Source organism: Streptopelia decaocto (assembly GCF_964273445.1).
Source record: "Streptopelia decaocto genome assembly, chromosome: 7".
Taxonomy (NCBI): domain Eukaryota; kingdom Metazoa; phylum Chordata; class Aves; order Columbiformes; family Columbidae; genus Streptopelia; species Streptopelia decaocto.
In genome coordinates this window covers 65,273,476-65,295,285 of record NC_138661.1, presented here as the reverse complement: position 1 = coordinate 65,295,285, position 21,810 = coordinate 65,273,476, and the positions used below count along the sequence as shown (strand labels likewise).

General features: G+C 40.9%; 1 long non-coding RNA gene across 1 annotated transcript; it reads right to left on the bottom strand.

Moving 5' to 3' along the window:
- Positions 1-4,523: 4,523 nt before the first annotated feature.
- LOC309442207 lies at positions 4,524-18,582 on the bottom strand. Its single transcript, XR_014184563.1, has 3 exons — positions 17,808-18,582; positions 6,901-7,027; positions 4,524-6,334 (listed from the first exon to the last, which is right to left on the bottom strand). It is a non-coding gene; the product is annotated as an uncharacterized lncRNA (long non-coding RNA).
- Positions 18,583-21,810: the final 3,228 nt, after the last annotated feature.

Sequence of the window (21,810 nt, the reverse complement as noted above, 5' to 3'; positions counted from 1 at the left end):
AAAAAAATACTCTGGGAGATCTAATTATATAATGCAGCATTCAGTTCTGCACGGCCAGCCCAGCAATTCCTGTAACATTCCAATCAAAGTGATCTCACTAGCATGTGAGAGAAGAGTCCAGCTGACAGATTTGGGACATGTAACGTACTATTTAGTCAAGAGGCCCCATGTGCTATTCATAAAGAATTAACAACTCTTATATCGACAATGACAGTATTGTCAGAAGAACTTTGGAAGGGGGGGGAAAAAATCTCCATAAACTCCGTCTCTGTGAAGTTGGACTGGGTTTTTTTTGCCCCTTTTTTCCAATGCTGATGTAATCTCCAAACATCTCCAGCAGCAGCTGCTCGGCGAAACCAGGCACCTTCTCCCTAGTCCCTTTTCAGCAGCACACGCAGCACTTTCCAGCTCCCTCAAGACAATCAGGGCCTTTCTTTCACCAATTAGCTATCACTTCAAGAGCCCCGCGCTGTCCAACGAGCTCTTAAGAATGGTCTTTGCAGGAAAAAAAAAACACTGGAGAAGCTTTTTTTTTTTTGTTTCCTAGATGAATTAAAAGGGGAAGAAGGGGAGGGAGAAGGGGAAAAAAAAAAAAAGCACAACAAAAATCAGAACACAGAAGCTGCCCAAAATGCATCACTCATTTAGTACATCGATAAATGCAGAAATGTCCTCAAGAGCCAACGCTAGAGCAAGGCACACACAAAAAAACACCCATGCTTCGGCTTTCTTTAGGAGATAGTTTGTTTAGTTGAATATGTTAAACAGGTTTTATAGAAAGAAGGGCTCTTGTTGCAGCAATTCTCTGAGCTACGCGAACTAAAAGGGAAAGAAACTCTCCTGGAAGATTATGTTCTATTTCCTTATTTGGCTCTCCAAATGTAAAGCAGCATTATTTGAAGTAGACACTATAGGAAAGAACTGGGTTTAGCTCACTTTAAATATAGAAGGATTGATGAAATGAGTAATTACTGGAACTGCTAAGATCCTTTTGAGCTTACTCAACTAGCAAGCGCCTTTGCCCAGAAACCACACTTTCCATCTAAAAAGAAATCAAAGCCTGATTCAGAGACATAAAGCTCTGGGAATTTTACATTCTTTTTCCTTTAAAATCAGGGAATAGGTGCAGCAATACCTTGGCATCGCCATTGATGCCAAGTCCCTGTTAGAACAAGTACAAACTCTAGGACCCAGTTCAAGAAGAAAACAAGGAACTTTTATGGATGTTTAAATAATACCTGGACTGAGCCTGGACTTCAGCAACTGGACCTGGACAAATGGAGTTGTGAGGACAAAACCGTGGAGGATCAGCTGTAGATGGAACAACTTAGACAAGGTCCAACCAACAGCACTGTGTCAGAACTGCTTCCCTGATTTCCAAAACTCTGCATTAAACTAAATGCCATACCAAACTATTGTCAGTATTCTCTTACAGTACCGCTTTCTTGTCAAATTTGTCCTGATTGGGGTAACCTTGTGAGAGTCAATGTGTTGCCTTCTACAAGGACAACACAAATACATTTACATTACAATTTAAAAAAATAGTCTATTCCCTTTTATTGACTGTGTATCAGGAGCAAAGCGCCAGGCTCTGTAAACAGTTAAATGGCAAAGCAAATACTTTAAGGGGTTTCAGGAGTTTGTTCACACTAATGGGTGTTCTTAACTACTACAGGGATTTTTTTTTTTAAATGGAGTTGGAAAGTGTCAGAACTGATCAGGTTGCTTTAAGGGACAGAAAGTTTGATGTGTTACTATGTGTATTTATGAAGGAATGTGAATCAACTCAAATTCCTCCTCACAGGACGGCCCAACCAAGGGATGAGTACACACAATCAGGATTAAGAAGGAATTTTTGCAGTGGTGCACCAAACAATGAGTGTCTTTTCATACCTACAGACTTCAAAAGGTGCTGAGTTTTAAGGGACTACTCCTTTCAACTAGCAAAGACACTGCTGAAAAAAATGCAGCAGGCTGGAGAGAACAACTGTATATATGTATATATGTTACTTGGGCAACCTCCAGCTATAGGAAAAAGGATGCAAGGGACCCAAAAGATTTACCAGCTACCCCGAAGCAAGATCAGCTATGCCATTCCTGAGAGCTGTTTCTCTACCCTGTTGTTTGTTTTTTTAAGAGACCTACAACCACACAAATGAGAAGAAATAAAATCTGTCTCATCTGAAAGGGATTTAAGTAGGAAAAAGGGTTTGACACATCGTTCAGCAGCTCTATCTGCTACCATACAACCACTGTAAGCCCGCAGCCAGAGGCTCTACATTTCATACTTAGGCAACCAGCTCATTTTGTGGCTGTAATTTATTGGTTGAATCAATTATATCTGCCCTTTTTTCCAGAAAAGCGCATATCTGTATATCTGTCTCCTCTAGATGGATGCAATTGTTATACCTGAAATCTTTATCTTTTGTGACACCCATCTGCCCTTACCCTGGTGCAATCCTGCTGTCCATCCTCTATCAGGATTGCTGAAAACTCCCAGTAGGATTTTACGACGTCAAGAGCAGCTGATGGGACCGTCACATCATCCAGCACATCCTATGCCTTGGCCACCGGCTCCGGTTCAACCTGTCGGTGCTGAGAAGCCCCGTGGTTATTCAAGGCCCCATGAGGAACGAATCAGTGGCTCATTCCCATGCCAAGTGAACAGGTGTCTCCTCACAAGTGGTTTCTCCAGCGTTCCCCGAGAGGTGTCAAAGCCGGAACAGAAACCGCAACAACCCTGGTGCTGGGCTTAGCTTAGGACAAGCTGCCACAAAGCTGGGTCAGATCCCACCACGGCCGCCTGGTCAATGGAGGTTCTATGGCCCCACATGCCACGGCTGTCAGCTTGGCACTCCTCATCGTTATTTCCACAAAGGAATATTGCGTTTCAGTTCCTGAAGAGGGAAGGATGGTGCTTCCCTGCTTAGATTTCACTTCTTAGGAGAGATTTCCTCCTGTGGAAAATTAATGGCACAGCACAAGCAATGCAAACCTACGTGCCAGATGAAAATATTGTGTGGCTCTATTTTAGAAAATGCAGTTTAATAGACATACCTGTTCTTCTCTCCTTCGTAAAGTATTTTGAGACTGAGTTAAAGCACCATGTAAAGCCTCTATATTGCTAATTATTATTTAGGTTTTCCGAAATATACTTTTTCACACAACAGATGTTCCTCATGCCTGGCACCGTTTTCAATGATCTGCCTTTTCAAAGAATGCGTGCTGTATCACACAGGAAAACATCCTCTCTGTTCAGAGTTTATTTTATTAAAGTCTTTTTTCAACTAATCATCTCTCTAGAGAACAAGGGCATGATAGAACAGTATTTCCGACGGGTGATATTTTATTACTAACACATGTTTTCATCACATAACCAGCGTTATTACCCTCTTGTGGTATAAATATTTATTAAAATCCTCTAATTTGAATTGATTTCCAAGACAAATTCCATCTTCTTTCTTTTAAATTATCACATAATTAATTGTCCTGCTAATCAGTGCCCCTGGAAGAGTAGTTTAGCACAAAAAGGAAAAAACCCAACATATTATGCATACTTGTTGACCTTTAAAATGTAAGGCAACAGATTTCACATCTTATTTTCTAGTTCCAATCATAAAGCACTCCATCTCCTAACATGTCACTACATTCCTAAAATCTTAAAAATAAAGTGAATTTACAAGCAACAAAGCAGACAATACAACAATAATCATGAAACATCCACTCTTATCATCGGTTTCAAACATATCCAAATACAGAAATAAATTCAAATTTTAAAACAGGATATTTGACTTACTGGATTTGCAATGCATTCAGAAGTCAGGATACCTACAAAAGAAAACAGCAAAGAGTTGCAGGTCTCGGTGTGGCTAACAAGAAGTTCCCAGTTCACTGTTAAGCAAAGAAAGAAGAATTCAAGACCAGCACTTATCTCCCAGCATCATGTGCCTTCTGTAGTTATCAGAGGCAAAAAGGCACCTTGTTCCAGTTTACACACGTGAAATCTCCTGAACAAGCATTCTACATCACACTGAAAACAAAATAGTGCTTAAAAAGAGCTGGATCAAGGTATTCGTAGCTTTAGAGGACAAAACTGTGACATTCAAAGTCAATTCCTGCTTTGAATAACTGGTGATAATGTGCACGTATCAAGATCATTCAATGTTGCATTGAGTCAAAGGAAAGCAAACACCTGCCCCACTGGTTTTCCACTGGAAAATGCCCAGCAAATATACTCCTCCCACTACAGTCCCTTCAATATTTCCATCATCAAAAAAAAAACAAGGACAGAAACAAGACACTTCATTTATTACGTATTTCTTCTCTAAGAGAAACTTCAGGGTCCATAAAACCAGAAGTGTTTGTAAAACTCGAGCTCATCCTCAAAGGCCTCACAGTCAAAACTGCTATTTAAAAAACAGAGCACAGATCATATGCAAAACAATAATAAAAATGAGAGAAAAGCACTGGGAGAAATTAAACAAAACCTTATAAATCAGTCTTAAAAGCAATTACCTGAAGAGATCTGCATTTTTAAGACGACTTGATGAGTTATCACCTCCATATGCCCAGCAGTAAATAGCTTATTTCCCTTTCATTTATAGGAATTCCCTGTTAGGAGTGATCAGAACATGATTTAGAAGTAGCAGACTAGAGCACGCACATGCCATGATATTTAATAACATCAATTATTTAAAAGATTATTAATATCCAAGTCATCTACCTAATGGCAAAAGAACATAAAAATACATAAATATTTAGTTACTCAAAGGGAACATTCCTCACGTAAATATTTATAATTTATGTTACAATGTTCAGAATAGCTTCTTAACAAACAATTACTCTGTCTATTTCCATCTTTGGTTGTCAGAGACCCTACACAAATTAAGTCTTCACACTCAATTGCATCATTTTTTACTTGGGAAGAACCGCTGGATTTTTACTGGTGAAATTAAGGAATTATCACTGAATTCAATTGGACATAATGGATCTCACCATAACCCATCGTTTCTCGGTGCTCTCCTTTCATCAGTGATTGTTTGGTTGGTTGGGGTTTTTTCCTCACTGAATTAATAGAATTCACATCAGTCTAGTAGAGAATTTTATTATGATTATTTCTGACAAGAGTGTTTCAATCACAATGCCAGTTTTTCAAATCCAGAAAATTGGCAAAGCACGCTCCTGCTTTGATAAAATATTTGTCAAGAGCTGATTTTCAGATCAATAAAGTTCAGAATCAGAAGAAAACAGAAAGACAGATAATGGTCTTCAAAACATTATATAGTCAAGACAAGCTCTGTGGCCACCAAACTTTGGGCTCTTGTGACTTATAAACCTTGTTTCCAGCTCACTGTGTACAAAACCAGACTGTCATCCTTCATAAGTGATGGGAGGTAAATATTTCACATGCTGCACTGGCACAGCTGCAAATCTGATTTTTCTATTTAAAAATGCCATTACAATATCTGAAAGGTATATTTGAAATATTTCTTATAAAGGTTTACTTGGAAATTAACAGGATTTTGGAAACTTTAGAGATAGATGATCAAAAATATGCCTGCATTCAAAAAGATCCTTACTAAATACATGTGTAACTAGAAAAAAATAACTTTAAGTTTATTTAAGGCCATGCGAGTAACACTACATTATTGAACCTACCATATCATGCTAAATTACAAAATAATAATAATAATAATGGTGTGGGATTGCACAGCTTAGGCTTTATGCTTTGGCTTTGTCTCCATAATGGTTTGCTTTCTTAAGTCTCACTTGTTGTAGCCACAAAACACTCAATTTTCAATAAACACTGGCTGATCTGCCTATCTATTATTTTGGAGTTTTCCATATTCCCGTCTGAACTTTGCATCAGCGGCTTTGTGGCCGGACCCAAATCAGGGATTCAGCGGACTCTATTGTCTTTTGAACAAGTTTTTCATTCTACTAACAGGTTATCCCGCTTATTTTTAAAGTCTCTTTGCACACAAAAAGAAGGGGAGCTGGGGCAAAGAAGGAAAGAAAAGAGTCCATTTGAAAAAATTACACTGCTAGATTACAAGAGTTGAAAGCTGGTATGTAACTTTGCTCTGGGTGATCAAACCGCTAATCAGGAATGCTGTCAGGAACAGAATGGAATTCCAAATAAATTAGCCATGTCCGAGAAGCCAATACAACACAGGATTAAGGCTCACAAAGAAAACAAATTTATTCAGCCTACTTTATCAGAATTCTTAATAACGCGGACGAGTTTTTCTCATCGCAGTCTGAGCTTCCACTGGAACAGTGTGGAGAAGGAAAAATGAGTCACACTTCATAAATCTCCAACTTGTACAGACACCTAAAAATGTTACATAGAGCAAGGCACACAATACCATTAGATATAAACACATATGCACATCACAGTTACAATAGAAATGTACGTATTTATTCCTCCAAATGTATTTCCAATGCTTCTGACCAAAGACAAGACACTATACACTCCTGTGAAAATGTACAAAGCTGAAGGAAAAGGTTAGAACTGCACTGATCTCCACATCAAAATGAACTTCAATACCGTAGTATATCAACTGCTGAGTTAAATAGCCAACTGTGAAAATAAATCTCTCTCCTGCTTGACCATGCCATGCATCATACTTTTATTTATCAAGTATAATAAGAAAAATTCTTATGTGCACACATTGCAGTGAGGAACGCTGTGGTTGAGGTACTGTCTGCAACTCAAACGCATATTCTATTTTTGCTTCTGACAGCATCCCAGAGAAACTTTTCAGGGTAGTTTATGCCAAAATTGTAGGAACGCTAAAATGTGTGGTTAAGTTTTTGCATTTCCTTGAACTGGGATTTTAATCTTTATCAGACTGTTTTTCCTCCACCTATGAAACAGAGGTGGTAATAGGCTCTTACCTGTGCAGTCCATAGAAGACAGAATTATGGGTTTTGAAGCATTTTTGTAGAAGTAAAAAAAGGAGTAAAATCTAGGCATGTCCAGCAAAATTGCCCTTCGAGGGAAGTGCAAGTATCATCTTGGCTTCTGGAAAAAAAGTTAAAAAATAAATTTAAAAAAAGCATATTCTAACTTCAAGTCATTGTCTAGTACACTTATTAATTGGAAAATAAGGCACTGGAAATGGGACTGTCCGCATTACCATGACTCTGCCATGCTGCCTCGAGAATCCTGCACAGATTTCCTGTGATAAAATCCATCAGCAAACCACAAGTTGAGTGTTAGAGATTCATAGGTCTGGTGGTTCCCAGACTTGGCATTGCCCTGCTCTCCAGATGACCACCCAGCACCACCAATTTGATCAACACAAGTAGCATTAGGTATTTTCTAAAGATTTTCTAAAACGTTTTGTCCCAGACAACTGGGACTCCCTCTAAGACATGACTTGTGCCCCCTCTCCTTCCCATAATGAAACAAATCAAATGCTATTTATTATTATCATTGTATCCAGTATCTTATTCAAGCACAAAAGCACATATTTCTAACAACTGTGACTTCATACAAGTTTTTTTTTTGTCAAGTGTTTTTTCCTCCCTGTATGAAGATATTTGCACAAATATGGAAAGAAAAGCGTATGTCCCCAAATCGCCTTCTCTGTAAATGCATCTCCAGAGGGTGAGGGTTAAATGACACAAGCCATCAAGAACCATCAAGACACGGGACTGCACGGTTCTGTCCTCACCCCGACACCTCCATTAGAGGCACATAAATAACCATTTGATTTGAGCAAATTATTTTAGAGGAAATACAAGCTACGATGTTTTCCTCAGGAAAATAAACCAAGAAAGCAAAAAGCACACCCAGAAGTTTTCATAAAGACCGAGGAAAAGTGTTGATTTCAATTTTCGAAAGGGTCTCTTTAAATAGGAAAGAAATTTGTATTATTAACTACTGAAATGTTTTGATTCACAGAACAGCAGGAAAGACGTTTTTCCAGCTAAAACAATTTTCCAGCACTTTGGTACACGTTGACAAATAGCCCCGAATAACTTGAGACAACACTTGTGGCACGTGAACCACTGGTCTAGAAAACATTAATATTACCCTGTTCTACCTTCATCTGCCAAACAGCGTTGTGTATATTCTATATTAACGGACAAATCCTGTGCTCAAGCTGAGCACACGTGCAAGTGCTTGAAGAATTGGGGTGGATTTCGACATTTCCAGGAGAGAGACGCTGGATTTTGGGAGTGAAGAAAGGAGGGTGATTGCTGGCAATGAGCGGCGCTGCTCCATGCACTCACTCTTGGCTGATCATAGACTGATGAGATGTAATCTGGGTCACCACATTAAATATTTGGCTTCACAAAATAACGTCATAAATTATAGCTTGATCAGCAAGCGTGTTGCTCTTGTACCCTAAAAACAGTGTGTTTGAATTGCATCTGAGATTTTTTTATTCCTTTTAAAAACACAGAAAATAAGGCAAGTAGGTGAAAGGTAACTGTATCGCTTTACAGACACAAGCTACCCTCTGATTACAACTAATTAAGATATTCAGCAGCCTTAAAACAATACCTTTTTTTAATCAATGAACCCAGACGGCATTCACAGCTTTTTGCGATGACAAATGCCCTTTGAAAGAGTTAATAGGCAAAGGTTTGTACTGGCAATGAATAGGGCTACCTTTAATTGATCCAAGAGCCTTAGAGAGCCGTCTTATAGCATGATGATGTATTTGGGTTGCAAATAGGCCAAAATAAGCATAAAGAAAATCTGTAAGACCATGAGACCTTTCATTTTTTTCATCGCAGGGAGGGAAGTGGGGGGGACGGCTGGGGAAAATGAGAGAACTATGATGGGCTTATCTTTGTGCTCCGGCACTTAAAATAGATAAAACGGCAGAAATTTTGAGGAAAAGAGAGGAAGCGATCAGGCCAGAATTCTGAGAAGAAACGTCAGGATGCATGAAAATGTACAAAACAAGGCTTCTTCAGAAAAAAAAAAATTAATTAAAAAAGAGGAGATGACCTAATGGTATAAAGAAACATTGATTAAAGAAATACCCTGAGGGAGAAAGATACTCCATCAGCTTTAACAACATGGCCCTGCTTTCCCTCTAAACTCCTTAAGCGAGGAAGAAAAAAGACGCGTCTGGAGAAGAGGCAGTCACATGGATCCATTTATAATTTTCCCCCTCATTCTTTGTTCATCCTTCACACGGTTTTGTTCAAGATGTACAGGAAATTTGCACACAAGAAGCGGCTCACAAAATTAAAGATGATGGGTTAGTAGTTGCATTCTTCCCTGGGCAGCCAAAGAAGAAACAGAAACTCATTTTTATAAGCAACATAAGACTCATTTAGTAATATTTTTCTCTTTATGAGGCTGATTACGCACTCGTGTTACCTAATAATTAATTATGAAAAAAATCAGTCTACCCACACTGAAACCGGCCCTTCATTACAAAGCAAATTTTGGCAGAATCCCTTCCTCATTTAGCAAAAGCTGAACCAATTTCCTTGAACTTCCACAGGTGCAAAGTTTTTGCCAAGGTAGAATTTTTCTGGAAAGTCTGAGGTAAATCAGACAAGGAAATTCCTAGACTAAAAGACCATTTTAAAATGGAATTACTGTGTAAGCATATCATCAATAACTCGGGGGGGAGTCAAATAGAAAGTTGCTGGGGTCTGAGATTTTCTTAAAAGACAAATAGAGGAGTTAGAAAAACACACTTGACATCAGTCCTTAGAAAAAGCAGAGCAATAAAATATTGTGCTCCTATATATGCACACAGGTGCGTTAAGAAAAGTCGAGTCCACTTTCAATTTGGAACAAGGAACCGATAAACTCTTCTCAAATTCTGCTCATCCTACAGCCATAAACAAGTCATCATATAGCAGTAACTAAACAGCAATAAAAAAAACCCACAAAGTCTCCATTGCAGGTTTGGGTAAACATGAAGAAGAGACTGAATTTACCTCTCTAAGACAAGGGAGCTGAGATAGGATGCTCTGAACAACAATACGTTCCCATTAGGAATATTTGCCCCCTGCGAGGAGTTTTCACCTGTGGTACAAAGCTGTGAGGAAAATAAGAGATAAAAACCTTCTTGTCATAACTTCAAGACATTTTCCTAATTGGTTATTGGAAGCCCACATTGCCAAGCACCACAGAATTACAACCACAGCAAGGTGAGCACCAGCTGCACCCTACCCAAAAAACTCACTTCAAAAAGAACCTCATTTCATGGCACAAGCATCAATAGAGAAAGAGGAGAATTAAGACACACAGATAGTGGCAACATCTTAAGAAAAGTATATGCTGGGCTGTGCACAGCTTTACTTCTATGTACAGTCAAAATATTGTGCTGTGGTTTAAGTTGGTTTCATTTTTTAAAGAAAAATAATAATTTTAATAAAGTCTTCTCCTTGCTCTATGCACTTCCAGTTCAGACTGTTAGAATCTTCCTTTGTAATTCAAAGCCACTGTATCAGGTTATGTGTAAATTCTAGCTACTGTGAGTTTTCTAAAATAAAATTTAAAAAATAAAGTTAGTATATACAAGGATATATTTAAAGGGCAGCAAGTTATTGAATAACACTTCAAAATCAACTGTTTTTTGCGCATAGGACACCAGATAGGCTATCCATCTCAGTCACCCCAGCCACCACTGGTTTATAAAATAGAAAACTATCACATCACAAAATAACTGTGTCCAGTAGCTCACTATTTGACAGAAATAAGATAGTTCAGACTCTGCTATTACACTTGTAGCTGGTAGGGCTCAGGGAACGCAACTAGGATCTCCTCCAAAGGATAAAGTCTTCAAAGCTGGAGGCAAGGTGAACCCCAAGGGGGTATCTTTACATTAGCCCAGGAAAAATCAACATGTTGGTGTATCCTCTTTCTCTTATGCTCCACTGGACTGACTCTCATCATAAAACCTTCAGCAGCAAACCGTCCCCCAAGAAATGGTACAATCACCCTGTTTGTGGGACACTCCGTACCATTTGAGATCGTAATTCTACTGCTGCCCTGGTAGACAGCCTACAGAAAATACAGAAAAAAGGCCCATATTCAAATCCTGTTCATGCACATTCAGTTTCACTAGATAATACACTGGGAGAAAAGGGCACTTCGGTGCAAAATCTGAGTGATTTTCCTGAATCAAACTTAAAATTATACATCTGTTTACGGAGTGACACCCAACCTGGAAGTGTGCAGGAGCTGTTGACGAAAGGCACAGAGACAGAGCACGGCCAGGATGGCCACAAAGGAAAGACGACCACAGACTGCTGGAAATATGTAACTATTCATATATTTCCAAGGCTGTCAGACTCAAATTGTGAACTCAGCGAATAAAGCAGTGCCACACATTACTGAACATACGCGCATAATATGGTCTAATGGCAAAGTTCCTCTGCACATCAATTGATTGTCGTCATTAAGTTTACTCTGTGCATCCCTTCACAGGTTCACACTGACCACCAATGCCAAAATTGTAAGAATCCTATATAGATGAGCTGAGCTTAACTTTGACCATGCAAATACTATACTGATGAGGAACTGAAGCACAGAAAGTCTGAATAGAAATGAACCCAGATTTTCCAAGCAGCATCTATTTTACAGCTGCCTCCTAAAGCCAATAGCAATAACATCTTTTTGAAGTCGGTTCACAGTTTGCTCTTAAAGGAATGTTTCTGTATTTGGTTAATCTTCACCCTTGCATGCACGTGAACACGCACACACCTGGAACAGGTGAAATAGAGACTTAAAGGTGGAGGAAGATAATACATAAAGAGAAATAAATGGGTTTTCCAGTGCCAGAGGTGGCCTCAGCTTCAGAGACAGGATCAAACACTATTATATTTTGATCCTCAGACCGATGTTCAGACAATAGTTTCCCAGGTTCCTGACAAACTGAAATAACCCTAACTGCCCTGAGTATTTTATTTTTTATAAGGTAATCTCCAGCAAGCTTTACTTAAAAACTTGTTGAATATCTTTGCAAAATGAGCTGTTTAACTATGCTTTAACTACCCTATCATCTACAATCCCAGGCCCAAGCATAGCACACAGTGAAATAAAACCCACAACACTTTGCCGAAGTAGGCAGGAGGAGTTTCCACGCTGCAGCAGAAGCAGCAACAGGCGCAGATAAAGGAAGAGTATAAATCCTCAGCACCTTCACGCTGACAGAAACCTCACCCTAAAAGCTCCACGGATTCTCCTCAACTCGGTTGGGACAATAAGAAAGCAAATTTAATACTTTTTTTTTTCTAAATATCTTCCTCACAGCCCAACATCTTTGATGGAAATTGTTTAAAAGACTGAGATGGCATCAAGTCAGGGACAGCATAGAGGGAAATGTGTTTCCATCCAAGGGGGGACCATTAGTAGGAAGGTTAATAGCCCTGGGCGTGCGATCAAATTAAGGTTTGTGCCAGTTTCCCCCAGGGTTTCCCTTGCCACCACCAGCTCACCCTCATCTTCCTCCCAAAGACAGCTCTTAAACAGAAGCACAACAGCCTGCTGGGGAGAAACAGAAAGATAATCACATAATTAATTTAAACGGATAAAGTATGGAACAGGGGGAAGGAGGAAGCCTTTGAAGAGGTACAAACTTGCTGCACACGCAGCTTAAAAGACGGGGAGGGAGCAGGAATTCGGCCCTTCCCAACATGTGGATTGCAGCAGCGAGGCAGAACCCGAGGCTAAACAAGGCTGGAGTTTAGCATTCCGAGCACACAGCCCGGCGGAGTATGGGAAAGGGAGAGAGCAGCCCAAAGAGCTGGCGCCACGAACTGACGAGCAGAGCGCAAGTGATAAAGATTTACTGCGAGAGAGGAGGAAACAGTCCGCTGGCCCGATTAGAGCTGTGAATACCGAGTTGTTCAGGGAGGATTTTGCAGCTGACTGATCACAGGCTGTCGGAGCAGGCTTCGGACAACAGCTGCAAGGCTTGCTGGGCTGCGGAAACAAAGGGCGCCTAGCACGGTGCAAAGAAAGAGTTGACAGGTTGTTGTTAGCAGTGGCAAATGTGTGAGGTATGTCACTGTGTGCGAGACGGGGTGGGTTGGGTTGGTGGGGAAGAAGGAGGGCAAGAGGCACAGGCAGCACTCAAAAAATAATAATAATAATTAATATATATATATATATATATATATATATATATATATATATATATAAAATGAGGGGTTTTGGAGGGAGGGAGCAGAGACACAGGCTTGGTCAAAGCGTTTGCCTAAAATCAGGCCGGTGTTTGTAAGGAGGACAATCACAAGGTCTGTTTACCGCTGCCAAGATGAATTAGCCCATCGTCTCATTTATAGGACGAATCCGGTGGCACAGACTATAAGGTGCATGGCATTAAAGGGACTAATTAGACGATTCCGGCAAATCTGAATTAAGACCCTTTCTTTCTTTGAAAGCTGGAAAGCATTTCTCAGGACTCCAGTCAGATGGCTTAGGTTTTGTCGGGCTTTTCCTTTCAGTGCTGAGAAGGGATATCTCGTGCAATTCCCTAACTCACAAGGGTCTGCTCTCAATTCTGCTCGGAGCCTCAAGAACAGTTGTTAGGAAGCTGCTGGCATTTACATCATATCTAAAAAAGGTCCAAAGCAAAATCCCGGATTCTGCAGGAATTCAGCTCCCAGTCCAGGGACAAACTTTGCAGCTGGTCCCTCCTGTTACAGGGGGCTAAAGCAGAAGCCCACATGTGAACATACCTGAGCTAAGAGCCTACAGCTGAATTCTCACTCATACACATAAACAATCCAGGGTTTTTTCAAGAGCTGGCTTCCAATCTGACACCCACCCCCCTCTCCAAATACAAGGTCCGTAGCCAAATGCTTTTCCCAAGCAACACGGTGCTTTCTGGAGCCATGGTTCACTAAGCTTGGGAGCGCTGGGTAGGAATGTATCAATGAAACTCCAGAGATGATCAAAGGCAGAAGCTGGAACAGAGGAGAACTTACTTCCAAGCTCCCTGTTTGGCAAGCTGAGGATTCGGTTCTCGAAATCTGGCACAACCTTTTACTTGGATTGGGACAAAACCGAAATGTTAGGAACACCTCCGAAGCAGGGGTGCATGCTGTTTGCACACAACCACTATATTACAGTGGTCACTATTAAAATGTTTTACAAGCGGTTAAGGTTACCGTGGTGTTCACAGTGTACTAAGTGAAGGGAATACCATGAAAATCACAGAAACATCCAGCGCTGCAAGTATCAGATGTTTCGTAGTAATTAGTGACACTTTGTCAAGTATAGGCTCCTTGTTTTTTAGGTACGTATCTATCACTAACCAACAAATAAGAGACACTAAGAAACTGCAGTGCCCTTTATAGTATCCGATCAACTCCACAAACTAACCCTATTTTGATTTTTCTCTTCTAAATGGTCTCTGGGACCCAGTTAGCCCAGTCCCAATGGGCAGCACTTGATATGCTGTAAAGGGAATTCAGAACAAGAGGCATTTCAAGGCTTCTAACACAGCTCCATTCTCCCCAAATATTTAAAAAAATAAATAAATACCAGTGTGCAGAACACTCCATCTAGGGGTAGAAATGTAACCCAAAATCTCCTTAGCCTCTGCTTGGACATGTGTTAACCTCATTCCACTAGGACCGAGTGCATGAGAAATAATCAGACGCTTCACAGAGGTTCCAAATAGTTCTTCCTCAGTATGAGTCCATAGATTTTTGCTTTTTATTATTTTAAATACAGAGCTTCCAGCCTGAGTTTCCGCTTCGCAGTGATGAAGAACACAGGCACTGCTTTTCTATGTCTACTAGCAACCAGATTGTACTTCAAACTACAAATATTATCTTAGGAACAATTTATAATCCATTGTATACATATGCTGAAAATTTTCAGCTGAACAAGGGTGGCCAGTGAACTCAACTGAAAAGAATAATGAAATGCCTGAAGGGCTCTTTAGGTAACTATATTTTTGGATGTAATTAGGCTTCTACTAAAGTCAAAGCAAGGTCTGAATTGGGATTTGGAAGGGAGCAGAACTGGCTTGTGGCAGGGGCATACTTCTGAATGAGAAATTCTCTCTGTAGGTAGATAATTCAATATCATTTACGCTTAATATTAGCACATAGGATTTGTTCACCAAGTGTAGTTGAGAGCAGTGTGTACAGCTTAGAAGCTACAAATTCACGAGTTCAGGAAAAAAGAAAACAAAGAAGAAAATTGTAATAATGCCCAATAACTTTTTTTTCTCTTTAGAGAAAAAAGCAAACAAACCAAACCAGCAAGTATATCAGGCCCTTCTCTCTGCTTACATGTTTTCTTTATACAAATGGCTTTCAACTAAGAAGTCTGCGCTAACTTTCCTTAGCAAGCAATGGGTTACGGCTTGTCCATAGCGTTCCAGCTTCCCACTGCTCTTTGTCTCGCTGGTACAGAGAGGCTGGTGCAACACTTGCGAAAGCAATCAAATCACTTCCTACATTTGCTCTCCTTAAACACCTCCGTTTGATCACCTCCGCTCTCCCCGCCCAGCTGCAAAACCCCATAAACGCAAAGGTTCTAATTCCGTCAAGGCAAAGGTTCGGATACCCAAGACGCCGCTTTCATTTTTCAAATAGCAATCTGATTACCCGGTGAAATTGGCACACGCGCCCGGGTCCGCGGCGCCTTGGCGCTGCCCGGGCTCCCGGCTGGCAGTGATGGATGGGTCCCCCCTTCTCCCCGCTCCAGCCTCCCGGCCAACGCCGGTGACCACATAAGGAGAGCGCCTGGCAGCTGCGAGCCTGAGGTGCCAAGAGGCAGATTGTGTTCTGGGATCTGGGGCCAGGACCAGCATCCTGGCTCGGCTTTTGTCAAACCTTTTCCATGGCCTCTAGGTTGGCTCTGACGAAGCCTGTGGAAATGCCTGCAGGGAGCTGCTACAGAAGAGATTTAAGTCAAAATGTTTAATTTAGCTTCTAAAGTTCAGCAAATGTATATTGCCCTTCTTTTTTTCCCCACCCTGTAATTATACTCCTGCCACATTTAGGCAAAAATACAGTATTCATTCAACAATAGGAGGGCATTAACGGGTATGTCCGCACCACACATTGGGGCGAAGATCCCCACGCCAGCCTCAAATCACTTCGCTGCAGAACCAGGAGCGATGTAGCCGTGTTTGCTCGGTGTGACACACAAGCTAATTAACTATGTATGGTAGTAACAGAGCTTTACTGTTCCTGGCACTGACGCCAGTATCCCTGTGTGGTGATCTACCAGGCGTGCCAGCTTGCTCGGAGGTAACCTGAGGGCTCCCCGGGCTGACGTTGCCTTGCACTATAGAGATATATACATTTAGGAAAGCTCCAGGGACCTCTTTACATCATGTGAGAATGGTGAGGCTACAGATGTGCTCACAGTAAATCCGGACTGTTCTTCCTCCATCCCATCCACATTCTTTCCTTGCTCACAACGTGATGGTTACAGAGCATCTTTGAGTAATGTGCTCAGCAGCTTGAGCAGCATCTGTCACATGTGGTGCTCTCTGAATTTCTCACTTCCTCCTCCAGGGGCTAAAAGCTGGACAAAGATATTTTAAAGTATTTCTCAAACTTGCCTTTTTTGTTGTTGTTGTTTTTAGGGAAATTTGGGTCTTAGCCCATAAGTGAACTTCTTCGGACTATTTAGAAAGCCATTTTCAATTATTTCGATGTAGCAGATAACAACTTCCTCACAACAGGTTATTTTTTTTCCCCCATCTGGATTTTTTTTTATGATCTCCGAGAAACTAACTATCTTAAAAAAAAAAGTACAGGTAGCAAAGAACAGAGGTGCACTATGATCCCTGTAATACCAACGGGCTTTGGTGAAGGTACAAACAAAACTCAGCAACCTGCCAGCTATTCCTCTTTTGGAACCCCACCTCGGGCATACCAACGAGCTACTGGAGAGAATCAGTTATTTGCCCAGTCAGTTCCTCATGCAGATGGTAGTCCGGAAAACATCTGAGTGGACTCTGAACTGCACACAACGGAATATTTAGTCGAGTTTCATTGCTTGAACTTTACTTATGAGCACAGTTGTTTGTCACTGACGGAATTTTTCTTCTCTTTTTTTAACCAGGTATATTGACAGAGGTACTCAATGGGATCTCTGAGCTGTGGCTCTTAGATTATATTCAATTAAATTATCCTTATATCCTCATTTAAGAGCTTTAGCAGCTGGGCTGCCCTTACCAACGTTCACCTTGTTTAATATCTGCAGGTAGACAGGAAGCCTAAGGCCTTCTATTGATTTTCTAGATGACAAAGCTTAGTTATAATACCAAGAACCAACCTCAGAACCTGAGGACTTGCTCTTCAAATCTAATCACCCCAACTCTCAAAACTGACTACTCACAAGGCAGCAAACACAATGATAAATTTTAATGCATCTAAGCCTCAGACTTTCCATCGGTACAAACATATACAGCTGTGATGCAGCAACGTGGATGTAAAGTGTGATATCTGAGCGTGACATCTTTATGCCTTTGCCACAATTTTGTGTGGGTTACTTGAGGAGACATTTTCGACAAACACCACTAAATTCTACACAGACTGTACTGGTAACACATTTAAAATAGGGATTTAAGACAATGTGGGTGTTAACGGGACAATCTCATTACATCTAGTCAACCTGCTCATCTAATCTGTAAGAATGGGTCTGTCCATCAGAGCCTAATGAGCTGCCCTGGTGACTGCAGTGCCCTGCAGACACCTTCTGAAAAGCAAACACATCTTAATTCACAGATTTTAGACTACGTTCAAGAGATCCCTGGGAATCCTTGGGCTGATTCTAGGGCACCAGTGAAGGTAAAGTACACGCAGTATTTGTAGGCTTTGTAACATTATTCGGGGGTTTGTACCTCTGTATTTCAGTGATGTCCAAATGAAGGGCAAAAACCGCAGAGCTGCAGGTGACACACAGCCCTGTTGTCATCTTCAATATCTTCTGCAGGAACAGGGAACTCTGGTGGAAACGGGACTCGTACTCCTGGCTACGGGCCTGTAGGACACAAGGAAGAGTTATTTATCCAAAAGGGGCACATGTGCTTAACACTGGGCATGTGAATGTCCCGAACGCAGAAAAGCTGACATGCCAAAGTTAGCAACATCGCCGTAGCCAAGCTGTGCTGAGAGTTAAGCATGCACTTAAGAGCTTTGCTGGACGGCAGCCACTTACAGATGTGCAATCAGTGCAGAGACGTGTAGGCAGAGACTTCCTTTAATGGGTCCACTGAACTCTCTTCTTGAAGATACATACTTGGTTATTTTCATTAGCATATTTATAAACCGAAATATTCCTCTTCTGATTACATTTCAGGCATTATAGCACACGTATCACTTTGCCTGGAGTGCTTTGTTTACCGCATTTCTTAAAAATCTAGGGCCAGGCAAACAATTCAAAACCAAAAGAAAAAGCAACTGGAATCTGATAATACAGATGTCTCCTAATCCCTCTTCTCCTCTTGCTTCATCCTTGATGTGTTAGATTTGAAGATGCTGATAGATGCTTGTTTGCACATAATGATAACTACTAAGAGCAGCTTGATGAGTAAGAGGAGGGAAAGTGGGAGAAAAACAATAGGAAGGGCATTAAGGGCACTAAGTCACTCTTTCTGGGATGAGTATCAGGCATATGCTCGCTGCTCCAGTCACAGTGCAATCCAAGCTGTCCTGTGCCACTGCCAAAAACTGCAACAGGTGCCAAAAGATTACAGCATCGGTTAAATCCACTCAGCTCAGGGACTGATCCAAATCCCAGAAGCCAATGACCCTCTTTCCCCAGCCCTCAATTGTTTTCAAATAGTTCCCCCTCTTATTTCCAGTGTGATGCTGGGGGCTGGGGCACAAATAAATTCAGCTGCCAGGAGGCAATCCTCCGATTTCACCACCGCGAGTCTGGAGAGACGCCAAAGCCACATGAATATTTTATATTCACAACAATCAGAGACCTTCATTCACCGGGAACTATTTAAGAGAGTTTCTGGTCCCGTTCCCCCCAGCACGTTACAATGACAACTCCACGCCAGCAGCAGCCGCACGGCCTCAAGGTGCCAAGCTGGCACGGGTCCCTCTCTCGCAGCATTTGGCATCTCCAGCCTCTTGGCAAAGCCCCCAGCAGTTGTGCTTGGCCGCTTTGGGATCCGTCATGCGGTCCAGCCGCCGATAGCGCGGGAGGGCGCTGCGTCCTCGGGCACCGCCGCGCTCCGGCACCTGTCTCATCCGCAGGAATGCGCGCACATGGGGAGCGAGATCCCCGCACAAATCCGCCCGGACACCCCGAGCGCATGCTCCGTTTCTTACTGGAAATGATCATTTCCTCAGAATCATAAGTGCTTTTTTAATTATTATTGTTTTTTATTTCCCCCCACGTCCTCTTCCCCTTCACATATCCAGCCCTCAGAGGGTCCTACATCCTGCCATGCATTCCACATGTGGTGGAGGTTTGCTCTGTGAGCCAGGAATACAACAACATGGCCTTTTTTTTATATATACATATATATATAATGAAATCTCATATTTTACTGTGCTCCTATAAAGCCGTTTCTTTGTGAATGAGACCTTTTAATTCGTGACATTTTAACGATCTACAAATGTTTGGTATAGATGAAAGGAAATGATTATTTCCAGGTCACCTTGCAGTAATACTTTTTGATAGGCACCATAATTCCAATTAAATTGAGTAATAAGGGAGGGGGGGAAACCCTTCAAACATTTGAAGGGCCACTGAAACAGAGGGATTTTAAAAGAAAAACATAAAAACAAGCATACGTCATTCACCACAAGGCACAAAAATATCAGAGGAGCACAGATAAGAAAATTCAAAGCCCCTTTTCCACTGGAGACTAACAAAAAAATAAAAACAAAAATAAAATAAAATAAATAAAGGGCTTGTGACATGCAGAATGTCAGAGCATAACTCTGTGCCATGCAACATTGTAGTGAATGCAGCAGGTTTTGTTGCAGGATTGGGTCTGACTTGGTGTAAAAATGACCCAATGTAGTCTTGCAGACTTGTCAAATCCAAAACTACCTCCCGAAACTGAGCAGTGAGGCCTGGGGGGGTGTTGCAGAGAAGTGTGTGAGACTTTGCACCAACACCTCCCCAAATCTGTGCCTGTCCCAAATCGCTCCAGCCCACCCCACATCAGCAGGAACAGTGGCCTGCACTGATTCATCCCGGGCATTCCAACACTTTTGAGGGCGGTTATCTTCGGATCAGCCGCTCTCTAAAGCCTGCGAAATAAACTCAAGTCTTCGGTTGCTAAGCTCACAAAATACCCGCTATCGCTCGCCTCCGTGTACCCGTTTCACCCCAACTGGAACGGGCACGTAGAAGCCAGGACTCCTGTGTTCTACTTCAAGCCATACCCTTCACCTGTCACATTGGTTTTTGTTTTAGCATCACACTTACGGCCCACGGACACCAGCCAAGGCCTCCCTGTGCCAGGCAGAGCAGCGGTACAGACACAAACCCTGCTCGCTGCACGTAATTTTGCACCCATTGGTATTGCCATGTTTAGACATCTGGGGTTTTTTTTAAACAAAATAAAAATAAAACATACAAATAAAACATACAAATAAAACATACAAATAAAACATACAAATAAAACATACAAATAAAACATACAAATAAAACATACAAATAAAACATACAAATAAAACATACAAATAAAACATACAAATAAAACATACAAATAAAACATACAAATAAAACATACAAATAAAACATACAAATAAAACATACAAATAAAACATACAAATAAAACATACAAATAAAACATACAAATAAAACATACAAATAAAACATACAAATAAAACATACAAATAAAACATACAAATAAAACATACAAATAAAACATACAAATAAAACATACAAATAAAACATACAAATAAAACATACAAATAAAACATACAAATAAAACATACAAATAAAACATACAAATAAAACATACAAATAAAAAAATAAGATGGAGATGAAAGAAAAAAATTTAAAAGATAAATTTTAAAAAAAGAACAAATTTTAAAGAAAAAAAAAACACTAAAATTACGAGTTTGAGATCCTCATACTAAAACAAGGTTAAATAGAGCATCGCAATCAGATGGTCACTGGGACTGCCCACATATAAAATAATCTTGAAGTTACTTGAACAGGAGCTGGGATAAAGCATTTATGACATTACTCTCCTCATGGCCCACTCTGCCATCAGAAAAGTCACTTGTTTTGAGGGAGCTGGCTTTGGGTTTGGCTTGTTGGGGTGTTTTTCCTTCTTGAACTGTTCTTCACTATCTATTATCTATATTAAAAGCATCCTCTCTCTCACACCCCTCAAAACAGCTTTCCTCAGAACACCGGTGTGGCACACGAATGGACACTGGGACCATCACAAACTGAAGATCCAGCATCTCAAAGGCTTTCCTGGCCACAAACCAAACATTTCTGGAAGGGAAAAATATTTTCAGTATGCCATTTTCAGTAACAAATACAGTATATAACCGTTGGGAAGTAAGGAAATATCTCAACTTTAAATTGTCATTCAGTCACATATAAAAATGTTATTTTGGATATTTTTTTAGTGCTTTCTGTAATTACATTATTTCCCATTTATTACCTGGGCAATTGGTTTCATTGTGATTAAAGCACCTGGCTCTTGGAGCAAGGGAGAGGAAAAATAAGCACCAAATAAACATTTAAAGCTCTCTAGCAACATTCCTGGCATAGTTTTTCTGCAGAGTACACGGCACGTTCAGAACACATGATTTTGGAGGACAAAGATTTGATTGGCTTCACTGCTCAGTGTGGTCATCCCAGGTTCACGCCAAATAAACCCACCACGTCACATCGTCGTTTCTTTTCCGTCTCTG